The following is a 20451-nucleotide window of genomic DNA, read 5'->3' as shown; positions in this document are numbered from 1 at the left end:
CTAGTAATCTTCAAAAAGCATTGACGCTCACCTTGCTGGGGTCACCTGGCCACAGCAGTCTTTCCTACCCAAGTGCAGGAGGGCTGGACATGATGATTTTGTAAGGTCCCTTCCAGCCCCTAAAACCTATAAATCTATGAATGTTGTCATCAAGTCTTCCATTCAATGAACTGATAAACAAGACTCCAGTCAATGCAATTTCATAAGCATAAAGTTAAACAACAGAAGTTTTAAACTTACAAGAAAATAACTGTGAACTTCCATGAGCCATTAAGTACAATAAGAAAAATAAACTCTCCAAACTTTCCTAGAAACTTATTAGAATCATAGAAAAAAGTAGGGCTGGAAGGGACCTCGGGATGTCATCTAGTCCTGCCCCCTGCTCAAAGCAGGATCATCCCTACCCAAACCTATCCAGTGCCTGTCTAACCTATTCCTGAAAATGACACAGTCAACCCTGTCAGACAACTACAAGGTATACTACCCAAAACCATCAAGAATACCCCAACATGCCACAAGTAAATTGGAGATGGGGGTCTATCAGTGTCCCTCCATTGCACAGATTGTTAAATCCACTCATAAAAAAAAATCAGAAGAGAGAAGGCCATGCCTCCCTCCCCCCGCCCCACCTTAGAAAGGGAAAAGCTCCCCACAGTCCTTACCAATCTAACCATAAGGTAAAATTCCTTTCTGATCTCAAATATGGCATTTGGTTTGACCCTGAGCAAAGGGACAAGTCACTCTAACCAGGATCCCCACACTGAAGAAAAAAAATAAAAAAAAAAAAAATCACATGTTCAGATTCTGCTAAATGGTGTGGATTGCTTTTGACTGGTGGGGGGAAGGGAGTGGTTTTGTCGCACCTCCTTGTTTTAATATTTTATTGTCTTCTTTTGTTTTTGTAAGCTACCCTGAGAGCCTTTCTGGGAAGGGTGGCATAAATAAAATAAAATAATCCTTTACTCTAGAAAGGACTCTGGAAAAATTATTACCCCAAACAGAGGCAGGGGAAAAAGAAAGGCAGAAGAAAAAAAGGACAGAGTACAGCAAATTGTGAACCTAGAAACCAAGAGCAGCATCCAAAAACACAAGATTTGTAAGGTTCACTATCTTTTTAAGGAGAAGAGGTGTCAGACTAAAAGAAATTGTTTGTAGATCTACAATACATTACTTGTAGCTAATGTATGTTAGGAAATGGGATAAAGCTGGAGTCTCCCTGTAGCAGCCAGGAATGACATCTCGGTAAAGTAGTACTGAAAGCAGTAGGAGCAGCTCTTAAGTCTCTGCAAGCAAGAGGTATAGGAGTTTTCAACACAGCTGCTCTGCTACCACCATCACCAGAGCAGCAGTCACTACCACTTCTCTCCAGCACCCAGGCAAAACCCCCTGCCCCAGAAACACTGCCAAACCCCACCCCGTCCCAGTTCCTTGGGCCAGATCAGGCCCATGGGCCATAGCTTGCTTGACCCCTGGTATAAGAGGGCTGGAAAAGCCCAGTGACCAAAGAATTAAATGTTATTTTTGGTGTGGGACTGGATGGAATTTTTGATCTAGGATAGCTGGAATATTCATAGATTAGTGTGGGCAATTTCCCTTCAGGTTCTAAGCTACCATTTGGAACTCAAACAGATTCTGGTCCACGCATCAAGAAAACGTGTAATCATAAAGAGCTGGCTGACTTCTTCAGATTTAAAAAAATGGGGCCTATAAAGCCAGTATTCCACAGGATGCCGGCACTATTCTTCCTTGATACTTTTGACCACCCAAGCTAAAAGAGCTCTAGCAAGAAGGCAGATTATTTATCTTCCTTATAGTAAGGGAATATCACTTTCCCGGAGCTCAGGAGATCTACAGCAGGGCCAGATGGTGCAAAGAGACAAAGGCAATTTGGGGGTTTGTAAGACAGGAAGTGGCTGCCACCTGGATCTTTTACATTTTGTAGAAGTAAGTCTGTATAGCTTGGGAAACTATCTAACATATTCAGCATTGACAATGTAGAGGAATTGGAGCTCTTTGCTGTTTTTCAAGAGGTAAGAGCCTACTTTTTGAGCGCACCCTCCTCCTCCCCCCCACTTTCTCAAGATATAAACAAATTTTATTTTGGCATTTCCTAACTTTCGAGTGCTCCACTTCCAGGTCTTAATGTTCTTTTCACATACGTTTTTCAGGTAATGTTAAAATGAATTATGTGATGAGCACATTTGTGTGACATCTGGCAGAGACAGAGCTTGTCTACTTAGATCAGGTCACACACACACACACACACACACACACTCTGAACAGCACTGACTTCAGCATACTGAACATTTTGATTACACTAACAAAATTTCAAATGTTTCTGTGTTAAAATTAAAGGAATCTATATATCCTTCTAGGAGGTATAGCCTGAAAACATCACCTATCAAGGAAAGTCAGTTTTTCAAATTAGTCCAAGATTTTCCTATTCCTATTTCCTAATAGTATGAAGATAAGTTTTAGACTTTCCAAATATTGTGCAGCTTTTTGATTTCTGATCATTTCAATGTTTGAATGTACATGGCTTAAAATGGGGAGGGCATCTTCTTAATATCCTTCTTAAAGATGTGTCGCATCTCAGGCAATAAGAGTTCCGTGACTAGGACTCCTAGACAACTACAAAGAAATAAGAAACAATGGTAAGAGTGAACCTACAAGTTCAACCATATGTACACATGTGGGTTCCTTCATATGAATTCTTTTTTAAATTGCACAAGTGTAAAGATTGTGGAAAGCTAGCAGCCATATCTACAAATATAGCTTTTCATAAGCAGTGGTTTCGAGATTTTTTGAACCAGCTAAACACTATCATCCCTCAATTTCTTATACATCACTGTGTACTTTTAATCAGAACTTTCAATAAAAAATTTGCAAGGGGAGGGAGTACTGCCTTCCACACACCGCTGTTTGAGAACTAGCCACAGTACTTCTCCACTGCTGTAACTCTCGTGGTAATTAGCAAGTAGTCTCCAAACTAGCCAAAGAAAGGTTAACACATACCTAACCTGCATTATATCTGTTCATTAAATCCATAGAATAATAGTAGACAAAGGTATAAACGGAAATTCAAACTGCAAAGTTACAAGTCTTTAAGACAGGACGCATGAGATAGATTATACTGCCTCTGTTCTGACAGACTGAGCTTTAATGACAAAGGGTAAGACAGACCGTGCTGTTTGCATATACTGTATTTACTCACTTACAAGACAAGGTTCCCCACCAAGAGGGACCAGAGCCACAGCTGCTGCCTGCCATCAATTGCCTCTGCACCCCCTGCCACTCCGTCCACAGGCTTGGGCCCCTAACCCCTCATGCTGCTTCTGCCTCCTGACAGACTCAGACCCTCCCAGACCTTCCCCACCCTCAGTCTCTCCTCCTTCCTCTTATCCTTACTTCAGCACCAGTAGGCTCCATCCCCACTCCAGCCTGAAACAAAAAAGCATGGCCCCAGCAAGCCCAGTAGCAAACTTGCCGGCTCTGTGATGCTGCTACAGAGCCAGGCTGCAGTGCTACTTGCACCAGAGCAAGGGTAGGGGTAAGGAAGTGGGGAAGCAGACACTGGGCAGGGAGTGATAAAGAAAGGGGGAAAGAGAGAGGGGGTACAGGGTCCTGAGGATGTGGGCAGACAGGTTGGGGGGGGGGGGGGCAGAGACTGCAGGGGGGGCCAGGCAGGCAAGAGGGAGCAAGCTGCCTGCCCCACGCTCCAGAACCACATCCCCCCAACCACTACTCTCCCCACGACAATGGAAAGGTCATGGTCAGTCTAAGGGTTTTGGGGCTGCTCAGAACAAGGTATCTGGGTCATAAGTCCAGTGCCAACAGTTGGCTGCAAATGATCCAACTTCAAGTAAATTTAGGGCCAGAACATATATTTAGAGACTAACCGATTCAGAGACACCTAAGCTCTTGTAGACAACAACCTACTTCATCAGAAGCTATCAGATTATCAGATACACACAATAGGATTCTGGTCCACGAATGAGACTCCTAGATGCAACTAAAATACAAAGAAATAATAAAAGGAATGGCAAAGGAGTGAGCATGTGGATATATAATCTATACTGACTACATCAGTTTTAGAGACCAGGTAAAGATAGCAGCCATACCAACAAACATGGACTTTTCACAAGCAGTGGTTTAATCAGCTAGCACCTGATAAAGCAGGTTCTTGCCTACAAAAGCTCATGCTTCTCTGAAATTATTGGAGGGCATGGACACTGAATACAAGAGACACTGCAGATACTTTAATTCGAGTGGCTCCCAAGAGCCTCTCTAATTAAAGCGCCCCCTTTCCCAACATCCCTAGAGCACATGCAAAGACTAGAGGTGCACCAATGCATCAGTTGCATATCGGATCAGCACTGATAAAAGGAAAATTAACATTATCAGTAAATCAGCTTTCTTTGGCCAGTGCAGCCAAGCTTCACTGATAAATAACATGCCTTCTGGTAAATGGGTGGTAAATGGGACCCAGAGCCAGGAAGGGGGAGGCTCCCCACCATTGCACACACACCCAGAGAAGGCATGAGGGGCCATGTGCCCCCCAAATTTCTGTATGGGGTAGATGCAGACTGCCCAATGTGGTCTCAGGGCTCTCCGCTCTGCTGCCTTTGCCCCAGGGGCCCTGCACTGGCTGTGCACCCCCTGCCTGCCCTGCAACAGTGGGGGCAGCGAACTGTGCCTCCTGTTGCCAGGCAGGCAGGAGGCGCACAGCCAGTGCAGGGCCCCCAGGGCAAAGGTAATAGGGCAGAGAGTCCCAAGCCCACAGCAGGCAGCCTGCATCCACCCTCATCCCACTCGGCTCAACTTTGATTAAAAGCATCCCCCATGCTTAAAGATGGTCGCGGGAGTTCAAGCGTCCCCAGAGCCATTTTTAAAGTGCTGGGATGCTGATCTCCTGGACAAGCCGCCCACGGCTATGTCCCACTCCCCACCTTGACCCTGGGTCCTATTCACTGCCCTAACTGGGCAGCACCCCCCAACCCCCCTCCCTCACTATAGGGGCTTCAAATCTACCCCCCCAAACACACACACCTCTTCCTCTCTGCAGACTTGCCTTCAAGGAGCTGCTCTTCATACTGCCTAGCTGCAGTCCTGTTAATCGGTTATTGGATTGGTATCAGCTGATATGACTGGTTAATATTCAAGTATCAGTACAGGCCAAGAAAATCTTTATCAGTGCACCCCTGGCAAAGACACCCTAAGGTATCACCCTGACTTATGTTTTCATAGGATCATAGGAAAGTAGGGATGAAACGACCTCACAAGCTCATCTAGTCCAGTCCCCTGCTCAAGACAGAAGCATCACAAACTAAATCACTTCAGCCAAATGTCTGTCCAACCTGCTCCTGAAATTTTCCAGGGAAGGAAATTTTTCCAGCAGTGAGATTTTTAGGAAGCATGGGCAGCGGAATGGACTGGTTCATGTGGAAGTCTGAAGCCATCAAAGATAGAAATTTAGTAAACGAGGTACTTCTTACTCTGCCCACATGATCCTGTGCAATTAATTAGCTTCTGAGATTCAGTTCTCCATTGATAACATGGGAATAAATGAATATTACCTTATATGCCCAGTAGTGGAAGAAAAAGAACGTATGTGTATAACAAATACTGAAGCATTTACTGAACCTTTGTTGAGCTACTAACAGCTACTGGAGAAGAAATGCTTGGAGAGAATGCTGAGCTAAAGGAAACCCCTGTCTGCCTCCAGTGCCAGTGTAAGTGGGTCACTCACCCAGCTTCCTTAGTTAAGCCAGCCAGCTCTCAGTTCAGTCTTTCAAAACAGTCTTTATTCCTCTCAGAGAGGTTTCACAACCATAATAAGCGAGTCAACCGAGCAAGGGGGGAAAAAAAAACCAACACATGCAAGCAAGCAAGCAAGCAAGCAAGCAAGCAAGCCAGAACCTGCTGGCCTCCTGCAGACAAGGAGAGGAGATTTTTCTGGCTCCGTGCTTCTTCTCAACACCACAGCTATCCTCTCCTCTTCACCCCCTTCTGGAGTTTTTAAATCCTCTTCATGACTCCTCCCTCATTAGCTGCTAGCAGTTCCAGCCCGCCCCTAGTCTCCCAGCTAGGCAGATAAGCAGCTGGTGCTGAGAATCTGCAGCGGGGCTGAGTCTTAGAGGTCCAGCTACCTCCTTAGAGCCAGTCAGAGCAGTATCTGTTCACCCTAACATCAAAAATGCTTCAAGGAACAAGGATATAAATCAAATAAATGTAACTGCCTCTAGGAGTAACAGCACTGAACTGAAACAGTATTACCTATGCTTAACACAGTACGGAGTTGTTATATAAAACTACTATTAATTGGCACTTTTGAGGACAGTAGCATCGATAAGATTACAAACTATTTACATTCAAACAGGTGACAGCATCACATTACATTTAAGTCCTTGGAACCTGCAGAACTAAGATACACTTTTCATCAAGTTTTCAGAGTCAGCTAAATGGAGATTTTGAGTGTGTAAACAGTCATTCAATTTAGATGTACACATTCAAATGTGCATTTTAATAAAAAAATGTTTGTTTGTTTTTTTTACAAGTGTCACTAACGTGACAATATTATTCCAAATCAACTAGAGTGTATCAGTAATGTTATTAATACAACATCCACTGGTATATTTGTAATTGTGTTGACACTTTCATTATAAATACCATTTCTGAAGAGTTTAAAATTAGTTAAAGCTGGAAATTAGCAAAGCTGCTGCCCATGAGGATGTTCATTTTGGGCCTTAGGACATCAAAAAACAACACATTTTTGCTTTAACATAACTGAAATTGAAGATCAAAAAACAGCATGACTTAACAGAAATTTACTGTGCAAACCCCCCCCCCCCAAAAAAAAACAAAGCTTTTCTAAAATACAAAGCAGAGCATCATCACAGAACACACTGAATACTACAGTCAAAGCCAAATATAAGCATACCCCCAAAATACAGGCAACAATTCTTTTAAAACAATTATTTATTAAGCAGTACAACTATAAACAATTTTACAGATTGTTACAAGTACCAGAAACAATACTAGCCATTATAAAAATGAACTGAAATATATTTTGCTTCGGGAGACATTATGCTACTATACAGTTGTCATATTTATCTCTCTGACATGTAGGATGATCCTCCCTACATAACCAAAGACTGTCGCCATATATTTTCTTACACAAGAGGACACTTCTGTCAAATCAACAAACCAAAACAAGTATATTACATCTCATATTCAAAATATTTATCAAATTCAATCGTTTGGCTTTTTGCCAGCAAATATATTCTATCCAAGTACTAAATAAACAGTAACTAAATACAGAAGTTTTTCTCCTTTCTAAGCATCTAATGGATTTTTTGAACCATTCCCAAATTTGGGGCATTTTTTTTCCCCAAAGAAACTCTGAAAAGATTATAATGGATCAAATGATAATAAATGCCTCCAAAATAAGTATTTGTCACAAATTAAATTCCAATTTTTATTTAATAATTGCATATGTTCACCAATTTCCCTACAACTTCTCCAACATATATGCCATCCATATTATTCATACTATTACACACACCCTACCCCATCACATACTTAAAAAAATACAAAAACAAATACACAATTCAATGACTATGCACTAGGTTGAACTTCAGTACTTGAAAGACTCCCTATGGTACAACCACATTCATTCACGCACATTCTGGAAGCACAGCCATATAAGACAAGTCAGAAGCAGAGGCAGAATGCAAATTAGAGAAAACCTGGGACTATGCTACTAAACCAGTGATTCTCAGCCAAGGTAACATGGCACCCTAGAGTAGCAAGTGCCATGGGATGCCATGCAATAGCAGCACTGTTGGGTATATGAACATGATTAACAAGAATAACCCAGAGATTACAATAGGAATCCATAGTGTCAAAAACATTATAAGCTGCTGTGGTTTTTCCAAATTCTTTGCAGCCAAATAACTGCTCTATTTTTTTCCATAGTCAAAAAACAAGTGAAAGCTAAGAGCTGGCAATTTCCAAGGGGTATCTTGTTGAGACACATTACCAGACTGACCCGTTCCTCCACCCACATGCACCAGAGTGTCACCAGATGTTTCTTGCCCCTGCTTATGGGCTGCCACTGCTGCTCTCCATCCAATCCACAGCACACCTCATTTTTCCTGCATGCCTTATCGGCACAGGCTGTGCCTGTACTTGCTTGCATACTACTAACCCCTGCATAGTGGTATCCGGACAAGGGATGACCAGGTATGGTGCGGGGGGGGACGGGACGACACACACGGAAAGAGTCGGAGGTCCCTGCTTCTTCATTCTGGGGGCTGGTTGCTTTGGGACTCGCCACGATCTCTGCCTCACACCACAACTTTAAAAAGATGTTCCCTAGAAAACCAAAGTGACATATTGTACTTGAATCCAAAACAACTTCAAAATTTAAGATGACCACCCCCCAATAATGACACTCTATATACAGAAGAAATATAATTATAACTTTCCAAGTATAGAATCCAATTAGTGAAAAAAGCATCTTAAATTTGTAGGTCATCCCCTCCCCTCATTGCTGTGGTAAGAAAACAGCAAGGGTTAAGGGGCCAGATTCCAGTCTCTTGCTCCCAGGCCCCTTGTCCCCTCATGCCTGTACCTGACCCCCACACCCCATGCCTGACCCTGCCATATGCCCCTCTGTTCTTGCTCCCCTGCCCTCCTCCCCCTTACCCCCTGTGCCTACCCCTACATCCCCTGCCTTCCCTACCCCCTTACTCCTCCCTGCAGCCTGCCTCCCCAACTCTGTTCACCCTCTCCCCTCCTCCTGCCCACCCCCAAACCTACTACAGCTCTGCTTCAGATCAGGGCACTCAGGAGCAGCAGTGGCCCTGCCCTGGCCAATCAGGAAGAAGAGTAGCTAGTTAACCTGCAGTTGCAGCTACTTTGCATCACAGGACAAAAAAGCCAGGATTCTGTCTTGATTTGACAAGTGACTTTTTAACTTTTCTTTAATACATGGGTGGCCAACCTGCAGCACACATGCCACAAGTGATGCAGGTAGGCTCTATTTGTGGCATGCAGCAGATCAGGCGGGGACCAGAAAGCAGAGGAAGGGGACCAGAGTTACTCAGAGAGGGCACAGGCTTAATTTAAAGCATGCCCGCTAACAAAAGATCATTCCCCCCTCCCCCCCCGCTTTAATAAGTTGCTTTATTAAATTTAAAAGTAGAGGTGCAGTAACTTGTAACTGTTTTATTTATCTGAACAAATTCACCCATCCAAATGGCTTTTCAGCAGGTGCTTTTTCAAGGGATTCAGATAACCAAGGAGGTATTGTATTCAGGGTAATAACATGTTAGGCATGTGTACAGTTGGCTGTAATCATATTACAAGACAATATCAATAGAACCATAAAGGTCCAAGTGAAGGTACTGGTCTAATGGAAAGTTGAGCCAATTAAAGATATAACTTACAGAAAAATTCAAAGGGTTTAATAAACAACATGAGAATTGTATCTAACCCATGGATCTCTACATCTTCAGACTTTTCTTCATATAAATATGAAGAAAGGTCCTCTCTCTGCTACTCTTCTTTCTGAAGGGCGAATACATATTTCTGGAGGACATTCTTTCTTAATTTAGTTCACATAAACTCAATGTTCCTGTTTAATAGAGATCAGTGTTTGGCTGAATTACAGAGTTCCCAATCCACTAGCACTATTGAATTGACTGCCTTGATATTGTTGTATTTGTCCAAGCACAGCCAGAAATAAAAGTGAGGGTAGCCAGGCACTAAAAGAGGCTACCTAAAGAAACAGTGGTATCTCCATCCTTGGAAACTTTCAGAAGCAAGTTAGACAGATACTTGGTTGGGATAGCTTAGTCAGGTGGCCTGTACTGACCAGAGGGCTGGACTCAATGGAGGTCCCTTCCAACACCACTTTCCTACGATCCTAAAATTACTTAAGTCACTGGTGTTGGTAAGAGTGCCGCCATTCTGCCCAACACTGAATACAGTTTTACTTTTATGTTCAAAATAAGTGATATTCAACAATAGATTAAAGAAAAAAAAAAAAAAAAAAACTTAAGCTTAGCTCCTCATGGATATATTCAAATACTACATTGAAATCTCTCTCATATGCCATCATACAAAGCATTTAGAACAGGTAAGCCATCCTGATTAAGATCTATATAGAGTATCTAGGCCCATGTATTTGCTTGTTCCATGTATATTTTATCATCATTTTCTGTACACCTGCTAGTCATTTTTTTTAAATATATCCCAGACAAAAATGTTAAATTTTGACCAAATATTCACCTTGCATAAATTCCCCCTAACACTCCTCCTCTTTTATTTTGTAGAGTGATACTTTAATATTTACAGCATTATAGATCTAACTTCTCTGAATTCCCAAATATCAAGAATGCACTACTCATTTATACCCAAATGATTTCTAAAGAGCTAACTTCTCTAAGTCTGCCAAATTTAAAGCTAACATACCAGACTTTGCACATATTTTAAAGGCTAGATGTTTTCTCAAAATCATGAATTCCTTTACATAATAACTCTATGTAGATGGATGGATGGATGGATGGATGGATGGATGGATGGATGGATGGATGGATATTCACCCTCTATTCATCCCTCTTTTCTTTAGGTAGCCTCTTCCAGTGCCTGACCACCCTCACTTATATATATATCCCTCTCTTTACCAAAGAAGCTGGACTTACAACTCATAACCGCTACCTCCCATTTTTAATCCTCGCTTGAAAGAAAGCAAAGCTGGAGTGACTCTCCAAGGTGCAAAACCTAGGCAGTTTATATGGGGGACACCCTGACAACTTCCTATCTCCATCCCGCCCCCACCCCAGCCTTGCTGGTTAAATCCAAAAGGAAGGTAGGTGCCAGTACATTTGGAACCAGTTTGCTTGCAGGAGGTGCCAGAGCAAAGGAGATCATCCACCTGTCCATCTATCAGAGTTACACTCCTAGACTGGCTGCTGAACAGGGTTAAGAGAGCCCAGTCTACACTATCACTAGGCAGAAATCAATTTTTGTTTTAATTATTCTGACAGTGTTGATTTTATTTTTAAGCATTTTTTTATTTTTATCAATTTACATTTTCAGAATTGTGCAGTTTAACTGCCTGCCGTGACAGACATAACTGTATAACTACTGTAGGACTGCCACTAGCTGCGCAGCAGAGCTGCCATCAGTCCCAGCTTGGCTCACCTATAGCTCCCTCACCCACTTGGTTACTTCCTCCTCCTAGAGGCTGGCCAATTATTTAACCACTGCCTGGCACTCAGTGTTAACGATCATAGGTAGTACCAGCTACTGTAACTTTTCAGTATATTATAAAGTGATGTAAATTTATATCCACACAGACTGTGCAAGTGAGTGGGCAAGTAAACATAATTCATTTGGTGGAGAGGGGCTCTACAGGGCCAGTGGGAGACATTATTGTAATCTCATTGGTCAATTATTGCCCATCTAAAGCTGGGCAGCCCCTAGTCAATAAGCTGCTGATGCACCATGGTTTGCCTACTCCAATGGATGCCTGGAGCCAAGAGAAAACTCGAAAGGCAGATAACGTCATTGCACAAGACAAAGAAAAGAAAAAAAAAATCATCAATACACCGTATTTCAACATGGAACATTAGGACCATGTGTACTGACCTGACTGACAATCTTGTGAATATTTTGATGCTCATGAGGCAGCTGTGATAAATATGGAATTAAACAAGTTGAACACTGACATTGCAGTACTGCAAAGAAACACGCCTGGCCTCAGATGACTCCTTAAGAGAAAAATACTACAAATTCTTATGGCAAGGAAAAGCTCCCAAAGATGCACATGAACATGGTGTAGGCATTGCAGTTAGAAACGATCTTCTCAAAATGAATGAAAATCCATCAAATGGTTCTGGAGAGGATCCTCACAACTCCACTTTTATATGTTAGAAGGTACAGTCCACTTAGTAAATGCCAATGCTCTAACACTCTACTCTTTTGCTGAGATTAAGAGGCAGGTTTTACAAAGAACTGGCTAGTGTTCTCAGTAAGACTCCCAATACTGAGAACTTGCAACTCTTGGGGGACTTCAATGCCAGAGTTAGCGATAACAGTGAATCCTGGTCAACTAGCCTGGGCTAGCATAACATGGAGAGTATAAATGACTTGCCAAATTGCCCCGGGGGGGGGGGAGGGAGGAACGCCACCACCCATCGCCTTGCACTGCCGCCACTCTGCCTCTGTACACCCCCCAGAACCTTCTACCGCGGGGTGAAGGAGGGAGGAAAGCCTGCATATGGCAGTCGCCACCCAGCACCCCATACTACCACTACTGCACATCTGGCCATGCACAACCCCTTCTCTCCACTGGCTCCCTTCCCTCCCGGCTGTTCTCAAGGCCCAGCGGTGGCAGCAGCAGCAGTAGGGTGCCACCACTGTGCCCCACCTCCCCTTCCCACTTCCCTCCCCACCTCCTCTGTGCTGCCTCTCCCTCCCTGCTGGCTTTTGTTGGGAAAGGAGGACACCCAATAACCTCCGAATCTATTTCCTTTCTTTAGTTGCTTTCACAACCATTTAATGCCCGGCTCTCAGAGCTGGAAGCAACAATTTAGTTTTTCACCAGCCAGCAGGGGAAGAACATGTCCCTATTGAGCTCGCATGCCAGGATGAACTTGGAGATATGGGCTGGGGCTATGGGGAAGGAGGCCCCAGGTCCTGGGCATGACTAAAACTGCACCCTGCCAAGGTAGAGAGGCCTAGTGAAACTGCCGGTGGCACGGCAGCCCCGGGAAAAGCCAGAACCTCTAACCTCCCTGGTGAAAGGCAGGTAGGGGGCACCCGATAACCTCCAGCCACCACACGCGCACACAGTTCTGGCTAGGGAAAGCCCAGAGCTGTAAGATTTTTGAGAGGCCTGAGGCTTACTGGTTGCAGTGGAATTGTAAGGGTGAGAACAGGCAGGCAGCTCAGATCGGACCTGAGGTACCCTTGATTGGTCCGTGCTGGGGCCAGGACCCAAAAGTGGGGGAGTTAAAAGGCCAGGAGCCCACAGCAAGGAATGCCCAGAGCAAGAGGCTCAGGATCCAGACTGGCCTGAAGGCAGGGCCAGGGCCTAAGAAGGAGCCAAAGGTCCTAGAGAGGTGATCACAGCTGGAGGGGGTGACAGATGCAATGTGTAAGGCATGGGCCACCGTGTAGGGCCCATGGGCCCACCAAATTAAGGTCAGCAGCTAATTTCTAAATTAGTAGCTTCTCTTACAATGCTGCATCTTCCTTCTGCTAAATTCTGGATGTGCTAGCCAATTTATAACTTTTGAGCTACGCTGTTGACTCAGCCACTCACTATGAACTTTTTTTTTTTTTATGACTGACCAATAGCAGTACAAGCCTTTGCATTTTTCTAATAAGGGTAATTTTAAGTGCGCCACTACATACAAGGCCTTACTACTTTCAAGGCCACACTAATCTTACAAGGCCTCACTAATCTTTTAATTAAACTCTTTAATTAAACTCTTAGCAGCAACATGCAGCTCCATACATAAACAAACAACAAGAAACACCTGGTCTAATCTTCACAGAGCATTCAGCAAGCACCTTCACTACACAGGTACAATTTTCAGCTGTCAACACACAAGGCAGACAAGGTTCTTTGAGTGAATCTTATATCTTTTATTAGATCAACTGAATTGTTGGAGAAATGTATCTTGGGTTCAAAAGCCCTTTGTCAGGCTGAGGAAGCATCTGCAGTTTGTGTGCACACTCTTCCTGGAAGGAAAGAAGCCAGAGGCTGGGCTGCAGGCAAGAAAACCAGTCAGTGAAAACATAAATTGAGGCATCAGGGGGTGAGAGACAGGCTGAGGGGTTGAGGGGGAGGAAGGGAAGGGGGACATAGCAGGTAAAAGTGGAAAAGTACCTAAGGAGTCAGAGGTCAGGCAGGTTATAGTGTGTCATAAATCCAATATCTATATTGAATACATGAGTTTTTGCATCTAGGAGGTTGAAGTGAAGTTCATAGGCTCATCTGTGAAAAGTGTTTTGTAAATTCCCTTTGAGGATCAGGACAGAGATTGGAGAGAGAATGGTTTTCTTGACAGAAATGTGCCCTCACTGGTAATTGGGTGTTCTTATCTTTAATAGATGTCCAGTATGCATTCATTCTGGTGCACAGCTGTTATTTGGTCTCTCCTATGTATTTTCCAACAGGGCATTTGGTGCACTGGATAAGATATACAACATTTCTGCAGGTGCAGCTGTAAGATCAAGGAATGGTGATGGTTCTGTTGTGGGGTATAGTTATTGTGGGGGTGGTTGAGATGTGTTGGCAGGTTTTGCATTTCTTGTCATGGCATGGTCTGAATCCATTCAGTGTGTTTTGGGCTGTAGGAAGTTTGCTTCTGGTGATGCAGTTAGCGAGGTTCAGTGCTTGTTTGAATTTACAAAACACTTTTCACAGATGAGCCCATGAACTTCTCTTCATCAACCTTCTAGATTCAAAAACTCACGGACTCAATATAGACATTGGATTTATGACACACTATAACCTGCCCGACATCTGACTCCCCAGGTACCTCTCCACTTTTACCTGGTACATCCTCCTTCCCCGACTCCTCCTAGCCTGTCTCTCATCCCCTGATGCCAGTCAGTGAAAATGTAAATTGAGCCTCTGGCTTCTTTACTATTCATTCCATCCAGAAAGAGCGCGCACACGCACACACACACACACCAACTGCAGATGCTTCCTCAATCTGATAAAGGGTTTTTAAACCTGAAAGGTTGCCAAGATATTTTTCTCCAACTATTCAGTTGATCTAATAAAAGATATCACATCTACTCAAAGAACCTTGCCTGCCTGTTCCTTAGATCAACACAGCTACAGCCAGAAACCCAGTTAACACACGAAAGTGACACAAGTTTTGCTTCATGCCCTCATACGGGGCTACCATCCTTGCTGTCTTCATCCAAATCTGCAAAAAAATGACAAAGTTATAGGTATTTTAGCAATTCCCTGTTTTAGTCTATGGCCGAATCACTGAGTCAGCTGAATCAAATCAGGACAGTGACTTGAAATCACAGAATTGAATCACTGTTCCTCCGAATTCGCCGAATCCAAATCAAATACTTGCCGCTTTGTATAGACCTAGTATATATAAATGGAATCAAGGCAGCAATAGGTCCAACTGCAAAGAAATCGGTTCCATTAAAGACAGCATCAGAAATCACAACAGGTCAAAAGCAACAGATGGAATGGTGGGTAGAACATAATCTTGAACTCTGTTCAAGGGAAAGCAATATCACCGACACCGCCCTTAATTTCACTGAGTTGTATTGTCCTTGAAGAGATCAATGATAATACAACTGTTGAGGACATAAGCAAGGCCACAGACAAATCTGGCCACTGGCAAAGCCCCTGGAAAAGATGGCATTCCTGCAGAAGTGATCAAGTGTGGGAAACCTGTGCTTCTTCCCTACCTGCAGAAGTTTCTTACCCACTGCTGGACAACAGGGACAATGCCACAAGATGCCAATACAGTCACCCTATACAAAAATAAAGGCAATCACAACGTCTTGGAACTATCATGGCATTTCGCTACTAAGCATTATTGGAGGCTTATGTGGTACTGAAAACTTCAAATCCTTGCTGACTGTGTTTACCCTAAATCAGTGAGGCTTCAGAGCTAGTAGGTCCACCACAGATATCATTTTTCTTAGATTTGTTGGAGTAAAAAGATGTAAGTAACAAAGGAGACCCCTCTACATCACCTTCATTTACTTGACTAAGGCATTCAACCTTGTCAGCAGAAAAGGCCTCTTCAAAATATTGGAAAATATTGGCTGTCCACCAATGCTCCTCAGCATAATCTGCTCTTTCCATAATGAAATACGGGAAAACAGTAAGTTACGATGGACTGATGTCTGAAGCTTTTGAGATATGAAGTAGAGTCAAGCAGAGTTGTGGCCTTGCCTCAGCGCCATCTGGGATTTTCTTTTCTTCTTTCCGACTTACACTTTTGGGACTGCCACTGAAAGAATTTATCTACATATACACTCAGATAGAAAATTATTCAACCTCATGCTTTAAAGCAAAGACTTAAAGCGTGGAAAGTTTCGATTCATAAGCTGCTGTTTGCCAATGATGCTGCACCAATAGCCCACACAGAGAGAAGCCTTCAAAGCCTCATCAGTTGCTTCATTCACACCTGCCAAGAGTTTGGTTGTACAATCGGCATCAAGACAACCAATGTTAAGGGCCAGAACACTGATTCACCACCAGCAATTACAACAGGTAAAAAAAGTATTATGTTGTAAGTAAATTTCTGTACCTTGGCTCCATTGTTGCAAACAACCCATCACTTAAGGGATGCATAAGTAAAGCATCAGGTGTCATGAGCATGCTAAGCAAACAAACATGGAATAGCAAACTGACTGTTAAAACAAAGGTCAAAGTACATCATGCCTGCATCATCAACACGCTTTGTACGGCAACAAATCCTGGACCATATGCTCTACTCAAGAAAAGCATCTCAATACCTTCTACTTACACTGTCTTTGCTGCATTCTAGGAATTTCCTGGCAAAACAAAACTGCCCACGTTGAAGTCTCGGAACACACCTACATTCTGAGCATCCAGTCTCTTCTAGCCTGTGACGACTTCAATGGCTTGGTCATATACAGAGAATGGATGATGGCCATGTACCTAATGATCTCTTGTATGGAGAATTCCTCACAGGAAGAAGACTATGTAGGCATCCTTATCTTTGGTTCAGAGATACTTGCAAGAGATACTAAGGCAATGAACATCAAGCCAAATGACAGAGAAGATTGATGGGGACTAAAACACTTAGAAGCAGTCTATTAAAGCAGAAAGTGAAGACTTTTGAGGAAAGAGCCCAACATGCAGAGGAAAGCCTCAGGAAAAACAATGCATCATATTTAGGATCATTCGATATAAACTTACGTGAAGAAAAGACTGTCACTCAAGAATTGGACTCTACAGCCATACTCACAAATGTTTAGCTAGCTGATGCCTCTCTTGGTACAATATTATGGTCTTGAGAGACAGATAGATGCCTACTATGTATATTCATGCTACATTCCTGTCAGTGCTCTTTTAGTAATATATTTGTTTGACAAGGGTGCCAAACTCATCTAGCCCATGGTCTGGATGAGTGTGTCAAGGCTGGTCCACAAACTGGATCAGGCCCAGAGGAGGTAAGCACTGTATGTGGTGTGCATCCTATGCTACCCAAACCAGGCACCATGTGCAATGTGCATCCCAGGCTCTGTGTGCACCACTTGGGTCAACTCCTGACCCAAACACAACACCAAGAGTCAGATAAGGGGACTCTAAGAGCCAAATCCAGCCCATGGGCCACATGTTTGAAGCCCCTGTGTTAGATCTTGCCCTACTTACACTGATCATGGAGGTTTTTGTACGGAGACACACACACATTGGCTATTTCTTTCTTTCTCCACTTGATAGAAAAAGGTTTCACCCCAGTGCTTATACTATTGTATTAAAGAAGATATAAACAGAAACTCCATATGCTATATTTACTCAAATCTGAGACAACCCCCCAATAATCAGATTCCATACATGGAAAATTTATAAATTTGTTATAAAATTGTCCATGTATAGAACCTAATTATTAGCGGGTCATCTTTAATTCACTTCCCCCACCACTGCAGGGTGGCAGACACTGGGGATCAGGTAGTATGGGAAGGTTAAGCAGCTTTCCCCCTGCTTGTGCCTTCCCCTTGCCACCTCCATCCCCTGCCTGTCCCCTTGCAGCCTCAAGATCCTCTTCACTCCCAGCCTCTCTTCCCCATTTACCCTACCCAATCTCTGCTTCCTCCCTTCCAACCGACTTATCCTTGCTCTGCACCAGCAAACTTCATCCCCGTTCCAGCCTGGGGTACTGAGCACATCCCCAGGCCAGCTTCCATAGTGCAGCTGTGAGAAATTTCTATGAGTGTTTCGTTTCAAAGCTGTTTCGACGCATTTCAAGCTCGAAACAACAAAATCAAAGTGAAATAAAAGGGTTTGAAACCGCTTTGAAAAAATGAGGGCACTCGAAGCATTTCGAGTTTCAAAGCAGCCTGGTGGTGGGAGGCGGGGGATAGCCAGAGCTGTGCTCCAAGCAGTTCTGCCAGCCCCACGGAGGTCAACCCAGCAGCAGGAGAACCAGTGGTAGAGCTGCTCGGAGCGCAGCCCTGGCTAGTGGCTCTCCCCCACTTCCCGCCACCAGGCTCAGCTACATGGGGCTGCGGAGTCTCCTGCCACCAGGCTGTGTTCACCAGGGCTGTGCTCCAAGCAACTCCGCCAGCCCCATGGAGCTCAGCCTGGTGGTGGGAGAGTCAGTGGCCCTGGCTCTCCCCACCTCCCGCTGCCAGGCTGTGCTCCAAGCAGCTCTGCCAGCCCCATGGAGCTCAACATGCCCTCCCAGCACTTCTGGACTCCTCCCAGGGGCATATCTGGGGGCCTGCGCACGTGGGATGACAGAAGGCTGCCGCTGCAGCCTGGGACCAGCAGCAGCACCAGTCTTCCTGGTGCTGGGTGCGGGCTGTGCCCAGCACTGGACCCAGGCAGCAGCAGCAGCCTCATGTCACCCAGAGCGCAGATCCTGGGGCCCACACCCCTGGGAGGAGTCTGGCAGCCTCACAGCCCTCCCAGGGATGCAGCCCCCCAGATCTGCACACCAGATGACAGGAGGCTACCGCTGCCGGCAAATGACCCTAGTTTTGCTTTTTGCAGTTTGAGGTGCAATTTCCCAGATACCCCTGCATCTATCTCCTTGAAACTTGGCAGGTGTCATGCCCTCAGAAGGGCCTATCATCCCTGCAATTTTCATCCAAAGCAGGCAAGAAATGACAAAGGTATAGGCATTTTCATGATTCCCCATTATAGCTGATGGACAAAACATTGAAACTCATCAAAATAACAAAACAGTTTCACTGAAATGAAATGGAACAGTGTTTCAAAAAGAAACGAAACACCTGTCCTTTGGAAATAGTGAAGCAGAAGTCGAAACAGAACAGTGCTGTTTCGCACAGCCCTACTTCATAGCACCCACGTAGGCTGCATATTGCTCCTATAGGGCTGGGCTAGGGCCATCTCGGTGCTCCAGACTACAGCGTGGACCACGCCTGATGACACAGAGCAAGGGAGGGTGGGGGGAGAAGGGCAAGCAGGGAGCAGAATAGAGATGGGGATGCAGAGGCAACAGAGGGGAGATGGTGGGGTGCAGGTGGCAGGGAGGCAAGTAGCAGCTGTGACTATAGCCCTAGGTAAAGGCTGTAGCCTGAGCCTCAGCCACCTCCTACCCTCTCCTCCCCCACCCAACCCCCCCCCCAGTACTCGTTTCTAAGACAAGGGTCTCTCCCATGTTAAATGGAGGGAAGACCTCATCTTAGAATTGAGTAAATATGATAATTACATAAGGACCAAGGGCCCGGTCCCACAACAGAAACTTTAAAACTTCAGATCTCACTAACCTGGTAAAAGCCCTCTCTGCATTCAGAGAGAGTGAAAGGAAGAATCTTTTATGTGGCACACTGAATTAATCCAAGCAATTTATCCAAATATACCAGCTTGTAAGCATTTCAAAGGTAAATAATTCTCTTAACTTTTCAAGGATCTACCCTACATGAGTGCTTAGATAAACAGCCAAGTGAAGATAAATGCCGGAAAGAATAAGTGATACTAGTAGGAAAAGGAGTCTGTCTGTAGGGAACCACAAAGGAATGGAAAAGAGCAAAATGAGGGGAAAAAAACCTCTCCTGACCAGGCACAAGTGCAAAAAGACGTTCCTGGATGCTGCTTTATCATGACCAAGACCATGGGAACAGTTAAACAGGAACACATCTTTAGCTAACAAGGGGTCTATCAATTTTGCTATATTGTCCAACTGTCTGTCCCAAACATCCAGCATCACTTAAGTCTTACCCAAACTGGGCTCCAGCTAACTTTCATCCATTCCTTAACCTCCCTTATTTACTGAACCAAAAATAAAACCACTGGCTGAGTCAGGTGCAACTGAGAGAGTTGAACATCGCTGACATGCTCAAAACACTGCAATCCATCTTCTCACTAACCCTCCTACCCACACTGGAGAGAAGAAGAGAACAGATGGATATCTGCAATACCCACCTTATTTCCTTAAGGGAAAATGAGCAACCTCCCTAAACCATTTTCAGGGAGCATCAGCCTAGGAAAAACAGACATCATTCCCACTGCAGTCTGATGACAAATCAAGCATTAAAAAGCACACACACATTATTATTATATTACACTAAAAGTCTGTTTGAATCCAAACAACCCAAAGATGGTCTGTCTTGCTTTTAAAATTGTAACTACTAGTAGAATCAGTGCAGAAGTCTTTATAAAACAAAAATTAAAAAAAACCCAACCTACCATATCACAAAAATAAAACCTACCAGCAAATTTCCATCTTGATGTGT

At 44.1% G+C, this 20451-nt stretch overlaps 1 protein-coding gene across 5 annotated transcripts in view; it reads right to left on the bottom strand.

The window, feature by feature from the left end:
- The window catches only part of FUT8 (fucosyltransferase 8), a 320784-nt gene that overhangs the window by 272375 nt on the left and 27958 nt on the right, over nucleotides 1–20451 (bottom strand). For 2 of the 5 annotated variants that reach the window (XM_059722866.1, XM_019476982.2), the window contains exon 2: nucleotides 8210–8376. The exons of the other annotated variants lie outside the window; for them this stretch is intronic. The gene's annotated coding sequence lies outside the window, so the exon portion shown is untranslated. The remainder of the gene's footprint in view (nucleotides 1–8209; nucleotides 8377–20451) is intronic. 5 annotated transcript variants of the gene reach the window in all.

This window comes from Alligator mississippiensis, chromosome 2, assembly GCF_030867095.1.
Source record: "Alligator mississippiensis isolate rAllMis1 chromosome 2, rAllMis1, whole genome shotgun sequence".
Lineage (NCBI taxonomy): Eukaryota > Metazoa > Chordata > Crocodylia > Alligatoridae > Alligator > Alligator mississippiensis.
This window is presented reverse-complemented; position numbering and strand designations above follow the sequence as displayed.